This window comes from Capsicum annuum, chromosome 3 (genome assembly GCF_002878395.1).
Source record: "Capsicum annuum cultivar UCD-10X-F1 chromosome 3, UCD10Xv1.1, whole genome shotgun sequence".
Taxonomy (NCBI): domain Eukaryota; kingdom Viridiplantae; phylum Streptophyta; class Magnoliopsida; order Solanales; family Solanaceae; genus Capsicum; species Capsicum annuum.
In genome coordinates, this window is record NC_061113.1 from 265,556,685 (window position 1) to 265,566,560 (window position 9,876).

The 9,876-nt window shown below is 36.5% G+C and overlaps 1 long non-coding RNA gene across 1 annotated transcript in view; it reads left to right on the forward strand.

Annotated features, from left to right (window-relative positions):
• Positions 1-1,199: 1,199 nt before the first annotated feature.
• The window catches only part of LOC107862148, a 30,347-nt gene continuing 21,670 nt past the window's right edge, over positions 1,200-9,876 (forward strand). Inside the window, exons 1-2 of the long non-coding RNA XR_001671937.2 lie at positions 1,200-1,393; positions 1,495-1,579. This is a non-coding gene — a long non-coding RNA (uncharacterized LOC107862148). The remainder of the gene's footprint in view (positions 1,394-1,494; positions 1,580-9,876) is intronic.

A 9,876-nucleotide genomic window follows, 5' to 3' on the forward strand; every position in this document is an offset into this window, starting at 1 on the left:
TCACTATCATAAAGTATCTGTCATATGTGTCACCAATGTTTCAACAACAAATGTATCATATTGGTAATGTATATAGTTTCGATAACTGATTAAAAACACCAATACATATTTTTTATACCATTATATCAGTGTTACACATATCGTTTTTCGCGGGATAAAATGTGTGAATGGTGCACGTATAAAATATATCACGATATTAAATAAAATATCATATGTATCAATTGAAAAAATCCAAACTAAATGAGGGTGGTGAAACCATTAAATTGCCCAAAAATATATGCATCGTCCTTAAAATTATGAAAAGGATACACAAGTTCTTGATATGTATCTATATATGTATTAAATACATTTATTTGATACATATGATTGATACATATGTATATATCTTGATACATTTATTCTACCCCTTCGTCGTTCGTCCGCACCATCACCACCACCTTGACTACACAACGCCTCCGTCGTTCATCCTCAGCATCAACGCCACTTTGATCGTTCTCGTTGGAAATCTAACAAGTGATTGTTCAATTTTTTTTTTTCTCAATAGGTATTGACTTAAAAGTTAATTTTTTTTAAAAAATTAATTAAAAAAAGTTGATAAAAAGATTAAAAAAAAGATAATGAAATTGATGAAGAAGTTGCAGTAATGGAGATGAAAGTTGTTTCAATTGATGATTGTTATGATCTCAATAGGGATCTAAAGTAAATTGCAACGATTAAACACACAAGAATATTTTGAGAATTTTCTGATTTTCTCATAAAGGAAAAAATGGACAATGAAACTCAATTGCAAGGAAATGGAAACTAACTAAATGATTAACGATAGCCACGATGACCAGATTTCCATTATGCCCTTCTCTTTCCTCTAATATGTATATATAACTACATTGCCACGTGGCATCATCATGACCCTTGCGCCTTATTTAAACCAGAGTAAACTCGACTCTTTATTCTCAACCTCACATTTCTATTTGCTTTCTATTCCTAACTTAATTCAAACAACTATATTTGGTCGACTATTATTGAGATCATAACAATGATAGTTTGAGAGAGATTTTAGGAGATGAAAATTTTGAAAAAAATGAATTGCATGCATTAAGTGAGTGAAAGTAGAATGAGGTTTTGTTTATATGTATATTAAGAGAAAAATATTAAGTAAATTCGAGATTTCAAGTAATTATATATGAGTGATTTTGTGTAATTTGCCAAAAAGCGTTTGAAACTTTTGGGCCACATTGAAGAGCCCATCATCTGACAAACGGAGGAAAACAATGAAAGGGGGAAACGACGACGCAGACGGAGAATAGAAGTAAAAACAGAGCGATAAAATCGCTGAGATAGGGTGCTGTGCATTATTGGATTCTATCTTATGCACCACGCACAACTCAACTACAAGGTTTTGTGATCTTATTCTTCCCCTTGTATGTATGAAATAATTGCTTACTCTAAAACGCAAAGATCTGACTAAAATTACTGTTATAATATATTTTATTGTAGGAATTCAGAATGAGAGATTGAAGAAGTATGAGGAATGGAGACGCATACCCCCACTGATTTGTCAGGAGATTCTCTTGCGTGATAAGTACTTTCAAACATTTACCCTGCTTATATTTTGATTTTCTACTATTTACGGCTCGACTAATTCCATAAGATAGCGGTCACCTCCCATCAACAATTTAGAAATGTGAAGAAATCATCTAGTGTTTTTATCTTCGTGGAGAATACCCAAGCTTCTATTCCATTTTGTTGATTATGACTTGAAAAATTCAATCCATATCAAGCACTACAAAATGCAGTCTAAGAATTCAGGATGACATTTTTGTGTTCAGCTAATGTTTTGTGCATGATAATTTATAGTTTCGCTCTGAAACTTACGAAAGTTGTAGTACAACGAGCTTAGTAGATATCTGACTTGGGAGTCAGGATATTAGATAAATTCATATTACAATGATTCTACCATCTCTTATATAGAGTTAGCCTTAATATAAAATATGAATGCCCCAACCTTCATGGAGCTGAAATCATGAAAGAACACTAACGAGTGCATAAGAAATTGATCCATCATTTTCATATTGTTTACAAATTCAATAAAAGGTTTCAATTTATTTACCAGTATCGACAACGCCAAGCATCATTATAAATGAAATAACGGAATGTACGGGTTGGGCTGAATCATGAATTTGGCCAGGTCAAAATGAGCTAAGTTAATAAATAGGTGGGTTATTGACCCGTCCAAAAGCTACTTGGGCCGAAATATGCTAAAATGCGGGTTATAACCCAATCCGGTCAATTCATTCTTTTACGCATTTTTCGTACCTGGTAGAGAAAATTCTTTATTAAGATTATATAACATATCAAATAATTTTTTTTTTTTTGACAAGATCTCTCATGAGTCAATTTGGGCTACATATCAAACCAATTTTTTAATGACTTGAAATGGGTTGAGCTAATAAATGAGTGTGTTATAAAAAATATTTGTTATAAAGTATTTTGACAAGATCTCTCATGAGTCAATTTGGGCTACATCTGAACCCAAATTTTTAATGAATTGAAATGGGTTTAGCTAATAAATTGGTGGGTCGTAATAACAATATAAGAATTGACCAAATTAAGAGACTTGATAGCTTGTAATTCTGCTCCAAACACATCCAAATTTAATAACTCCGATTCGATAGCTAGTAATGTCTGCTCCAAACACATCCAAATTTAATAACTCCAATTACCACTGCCCCTGTATCCACTATTGTCTTGTGGATAATAATTTATGCTTACGCTCTGAAACTTTGGAGATATGTAGTACACTCGGGTTAGTAGATATCTGACTGGGGAGGCATAGGACACGAGGGTTTTATTTAGGGCTTGTTCATGCTAATGTGAATTATGCGCTTTGAGTTTTAGATGCTCAACTTCCTTTAATCTGAAATTACTTTCTAAGATTAGGTGCTCAATCAGTATCTCTATATGTTATTACCAATTTTCAACACAAAAGTAGTGTTTGGGTAATAAACAATTGTTGCTCAAGCATCTAGTTACCTCGATGCAGGTCTGCCACTATACCGTACTGTAACAAAAGACCAAAGAAGCTAGGAGATTAGGTGCCGACTCATGTTTATCCAATGAAACGATTTCTCTTTGTGTTTTAGATTGGAGTGCAAAAACTAGCCTAGAAAATATGACTTGTGTAACCAGTCCAAGTTTGGGTAGATTGCTGACCCGCTCATTTACTACAAATTTGCACCCCTAGCTAACCAATAGTGTCACAGATTCTGCAACCTCAAATTTCAGTACAATAGAGATATAAGTTATGTGGAGATTGTGATGCATGGATTGTTTATGAGGTAGTTAAGAATAAAGGGGTAGTTATGCAGTCATTAATAATTTAAAGATTGTTATACATGAATTACTTACATAGATGGAGTAGTTTTGACTTTAAATAGTTAATGCCTACATTGCTAATTTAGTTTTCCGACAAGGCTACATTGCTAATTTAGTAATTGAAGTTGCACAAAATTGGAGCCAAAAAAGTAACAAGATAAAAATAACTTAACCCAATTGGAATTGTCTCCACCAAACAAATAACTTAATGAGAATACTTGGACTGATAAACATAAATCTTAATAAAGACAAGATGAGGAATTTCAAGCACATTTGGCCAGCCCCTTGTCCTAATAAGATAAAAACTTTCCTCTAGCTTATGTATCACGGTAGACTTCCAACCAATCTCTACCTGCACAGGTTTGGTCTCAATATTTCCAAAGAATGCTCCTTCTGTAATGCCAACCAAGAAGACATTAATCATATCTTCTTCAAGTGCCCAAATGCACTTCATTTTTGGAGTGGAATCAGTAATGGCATCCCTATGCTATCCAGCAATGTTGTCACCAGCAACAACTGGCTGAGCTGTTGGAAATCCATGGCCAATCAAGCCTTCAACACCTACATCTCTTGGTATGAGCTAATTCCCCACTGCCTCTGGAACATCTGGTTGACTAGGAATGACAACCATTTCAACCAGAAAAAAAACATGATCAGCACTGAGACCAGTATCCACATGGCCATGGAATACAAACTCCTTTTTTCTAGCAAGAATGAGGGTGCCACCAAAAGACAACCCATTAGTGTTAAGTGGGAACCCCCTCCAAGGGGTGTTTACATGCTTAACATTATTGGGTCGGCTGACCCTCAACCTGGACATGGGGTTTTGGGGGCTATTTTTAGAAACCATGAAGGAGTCTGGGAACTAGGGTTCATTGAACACCTCCCTACACTATGCCACTTCTCTCTGAGCTTCTTGCTCTTAGAAAAGGCCTTATCTTGGCTAAAGAACATAACCTAACCCCCCTAATTATTAACACTGATTGCAAAGCTATCACTCAAATGCTTGAAAAGGACTACCCACTCTACTCTTTCTTTCTGAATGCAAATTATTGCTGATGCAATTGGAGGCAGCATCTCCAGTGCAAGTGTTTAGGGAGCAAAACCAAGTTGCTGACCTACTGGCAGATAAAGGGAAAAAAGCAATGGAGTCTGGACATCCTAGTGTTTTGCAAGTTCCTCCTATGTTTGTTAGAGCAGTGCTAAACGCAGACATGTTAGGATCTTCCTTCACTCGCTTAGTAACAAACAATATTTTGGACCTATCCAGCCGCAACCCGGCTGAGAACACTAACATTCTGAACCCCGCATCTACAGGGGAAACATCATCTCCTTAATGAAATATTCCTAATTGCCAAGAAGAAAAATCGCCGAGATGGGGTTACTTTAGAATAATATGCGGAACTATTTTTGGAGGAATACTTGGATTTTATCTTATGCATCGTGCTGAACTCAATTGTCAGGAGACCCTCTTCCGAGATAGGTACTTTTGAACACCGACCTCTTAATCTTTTCATTTTTGCTCTAGTTTATACCTGAGATAAGCTTCGAGATATTCAGATTCTTGTCTATTTTGTTGATTATGGTGAATAATTGGGTATGGAATTGTTGCAGTCCAGGAATTTGAGGTGTCCAGCTATTGTATTGTGGATAATAATTTATGCTTATGCTCTGAAACTGTGGAGATCTGTAGTACACTCGGGTTAGTAGATATCTGACTGGGGAGTAATAGGACACGAGGGTCTTGTTTAGGGCTTTTTCATGCTAAAATGCAGTATATCATTAAGTTTGACAAATCACAAATGTGAATTATGCGTTTTGAGTTGTGGATGCTCGACTGCCTTTAATCTGAAATTACTTTCTAAGATTAGTTGCTCAATCAATATCTCTATATGTTATTACCAATTTTCAACACAAAAGTTGTGTTTGGGTAATAAACAGTGGTTGCTCATGCATCTAGTAACCTCGATGCAGGTCTGCCACTATACCCCATTGTAGCAAAAGACCAAAAAGCTTGGAGATGAGGTGTCGACTAATGTTTATCCAAGTAAATGATTTCTCTTTGTGTTTTAGATTGGAGTGAAAAAACTAGCCTAGAAAATATGGCTTGTGTAACCAGTCCAAGTTTGGGTAGATCATTGACCCGCACATTTACTACAAATTTGCCACCCCTAGCTAACCAATAGTGTCACGTGTTCTGCAACCTCAACTTTCAGTACAATAGAGATATTAGTTATGTAGAGATTGTGATGCATGAATTGTTTATGAGGTAGTTAAGAATAAAGGGGTAGTTATGCAGTCATTAATAATTTAAAGATTGTTATACATGAATTACTTACATATATGGAGTAATTTTACTTTGAATAGTTAATATCTACATTGCTAATTTAGTTTTTTGACAAGGATACATTGCTAATTTAGTAATTGAGGTTGCAGAAAATTGGAGCTGATTGGAAAATGTTCTCTAAGACTAATGTAGTTGTGTGAAATTTATTTTGACTGTAATAATTTTTTTAAAATAGTTATTTATGTTGTGTTTCTTCCTATCTATCAGATCAACTTAGAATGACGAAAAATTGATATTGTGCACTATTTATTTGGTTAATATTAATAAAAATGATAGGGCTTTTATGTCGTTTAATAAAGATAAATTGTGGTATTATATAATTTTTTTTAAAAATAAAAGGGTGAAATAGCCCCAATAGGTAGAAGGAGAGGTCATTTTAGGCCCAATAGGTAGACAAGAAAGTCATTTTAGACCCAATAGGTAGACGGGGAGCGTTTTTGCACCATTTCACATAAATAAAGGGCATTTTAGTCCCCTTTTCGTTTATTTAAAGAAACAACTATGAGATTTATCTATATGTATTTTGCTGCATTTCTTATCAACTTTATTCAATTGATTGAAACTAATAGGTCGTTAGATATTCTACAATCCAAGAAAATTATAGTCACCAGAATAAAAGGTTAATAATCGATTATAAGTTGAAAAATGATGGGTAGGGATAAAAAATAAAAGAGAGAAATATCATTATGTTTCTTAAAAATCGAAAAATAAACCAAACCGAACCAAACCAATGGATGTGACTTATATTTGGTTTCGTTTGGTTTTAACAATTAAAAAATTGAGTAAATTGATTTGGTTTGAGTCTTATCCCAAAACCTATCCATGAACACCCCTAGTGATAATCATGGGTTCAAGAACTCTCATCCTCTTCTGGATCAGGGGCAACATTTAAGTCAATTTTGAGTAGCTCAGCCAGAATAGCACTTCTTATTTCCTTTTTAAGTTGCTCCTTCTGCATCTCGATTGCATCTCGATTGCCAGTATCTGCTCATTCATTTGTTTGTTTGGCGGTATTTCTGACCCTGGGTGCATGATCTTATACATCAATGTCCTTTGTTTTTATCTCGCTTCCAAAGCTTGTGTTTCTTTTTGGAGTTCCTCAAATACCTCAAAGAGATCTGATTTGCCCTCATCAAGATCGCATTGACGATCCTCTAGTTTCACTTTAAAAAACTTATCAGCTATTTCATATGTGCTTGTGGAAGCATAGGAACATGGTTTTCCACCTGTTGTAAAGAGCATGACACCAACTTCTGCTCCCGTCCTAGTTGAAAGCTTCTCTGCATACTCTAACAAAGCTTTTTTTCGTTTCGAGCAAGCAACAACGCGTGCTTTCTCGCATTCAATCAGCTTCATCTCAATCTTTTGCCTTCCTTTTTCGGCCCTCTTTGCCATTGCAAAAGCAAATAACTAATAAAAAGAATAAGATGAAATGGGTGAATAAGCCTGAGCATTTTTTTTATGAGGAGTACTTGTTAATTTATAGTAGGTGTGTGCATCTATTTGTCATGTTTTTTGGCAAGTTGTTAAATTTTTTCTTGTTATGAGTATATCTATCTTGTTTATTGGCATGTTTTTAAATGTTTCTCTACTTGTCACGTTTTTTTGGCAAGTTCTTAGATTTTTTCTTGTTATGAGTTTATCTGTCAAGTTTATTGGCTAAGTTTTTAAATTTTTTATTGTTATGAGTCTTTTTGTCACATTTATTAGCAAGTATGTGAATCTATTACGAGATTACTATGAATTGCAACAAAAGTCGTCTTCTTATTTATTCCACTACAATTGCAAAGTAATAACGTTGAATTGAATCAAAAGATAAATGAAAAATAAATTGTTAGATTTATTTAATGTTTTCATATTATGAGTTTGTCACGTGTATTGTCATGTTTATTTATTGTTTTCATATCACGAGTCTATTTGTCACACGTTTATTAAGTGTTTTCACATCATGTTAATCTATTGCACGATTAACAAAACACCGAACAAAAATTGTCTTCTTATTTATTCTATTGCAATGACAAAGTAATAGTGCTGAATCAAAATTTGAAATTTAAGACAAATGAAAGTACCGGAAAAATTACAAAAAAGTGCAACTAGTAATGTTACATTACAAAATATAGCTCACTGTATATTACATTTTCAAAAATGGCCAAACTATCAACATACCCATTATATTCCCGCCAAGTGGGGTCTGGGGAGGGTAAGTGTACACTGTCCATACCACTACCTTAAATGTGAGATAGAGAGGTTATTTATGATAGATCCTTGGCTCAAAATAAAACAATCTAGATAAGGAACAGTAAAAGAACAAGATACAATAGAAAGTAACATATCCAGTAATACCATAAACAAGATACTTCAAGTAACACACCAAAAGATACAACCTCCTAAACTCAGACTAACCTTCTACCCTAATCAGCCTCCTCCACAACTTCCTATTCAGGGTCATGTCCTCTGTAAGCTGAGCTGCTCCATGTCTTGTATAATCACTTTCCCCCAATATTTCTTTGTTCTACATCTACCCCGCTTGAAACCATCCCTGCCCATCCTCTCACACTCCGCACTGGGGCATCCGTGCTCCTCTCTATCACATGACCGAACCATCTTAACCTCGTTTCCCTCATCTTGGCTTCCACCAAGGCCACTCCCACCTTATCTCGAATAACCTCATTTCTAATCCTATCTTTCATAGTACACCCACACATCCACCGAAGCATTCTCATCTCCGCCACCTTCATCTTCTGGATGTGGGCCTTCTTAACAGGCCAACGCTCCGCCCCATAAAAAAAAGCCGGTCTAACCACCACTCTGTAGAACTCTCCTTTAAGTTTGGGAGGTACCTTTTTGTCACACAAAATACCGGAGGCGAGCCTCCATTTCATCCACCCTACCATAATCTGATGAGTGACATCTTCATCAATCTCTCCGTTCTCCTGAATCATAGACCCTAGTTACTTGAAGTTATCTCTCCTATTGATAGAATGAGTGTCAAGCTTAACAATCACATCAGACTCATGAGACACCTCGCTGAACTTACACTCTAAATATTCCGTCTTGGACCTACTCAACCTAAACCCTTTATACTTACGGGTTTGCCTCCAAACCTCCAATTTAGAGCCCGTTTGGATAGGCTTAAAAAAAGTGGCTTTTAAAAAGCACCTTAAAAGTTTCAGGATCAAACACACCACCAAATAGTGGGAGTCCGCATTAGGACAGTTGTCTCGGGCCTAATTTTAGCCACGTGCGAACAGTCTAACACACACGTTAGAGATGCTAAACTCAGCCCTAAATCCGTCCTAAATTCGTCCCAAGAACCTTTGAACACTCACACAACTCGAAAGGAAAATAGCAAGAAAGACACTCGGTTTTGGGAGGCCCGAAGAGCCAATTTTCTGATTATATTGGTTGAGTAAAAACAAGTATATGATCTGCCCAAGAGGGCTTACAAGCTATATATAATGCCCCTTAGTCAAGGGATACAATAAATGCTAGTCAACATTACCCCATTTGGGCATGCAAGCCAAGAACTAGTAGAAAGGCCTTTGTCTAGTATGCTGTTTTTGTTGTGCAGCCACTGCCCAGCTGGTCAAGGCTTCAAAGTCCCATAAAGGTTGACCCGAGCTTGTAATTTGACCTCCCAAAGATGCCCCCACGTTGGCCTTGTCACGAGACGTTGAGGGGGCCCCGTCGGGTTCTGAAATGTGTCCGAAATGCTCGGAATTATGCCCAAAACGGAATGAATTTAATGGGTAGTGACGCGGGGCGTCACACTCTCCCCCACCTGATTTGGCGACGACCGCGGCGCCACATAGCTGCAAATATTTGTGGACCTTCTCCTTGAATGGCCACAAGTCTTCGTATTTCTCCCACGATGCCTCCTCGGGCGATTGCCCCTTCCAATGGACTAAGAATTGGGCACTTGAATTGCCCCAACCTTTCCCTCGGACCAATTGATGATCAATTATGTCCTCGATTTGTTTATCCGTGGCAGCTGATGTCATGAAGATTTGGGCCCGACTAGACTTACCCCGCTCCACGTCTTCCTTGTTTTCGAAATACGGCTTTAATTCGCTTGCATGGAAGATGGGATAAATCTTTAAATGGGATGGCATGTCCAGCTTGTATGAAATTTTGCCAACCTTGGCAACAATCTCGAA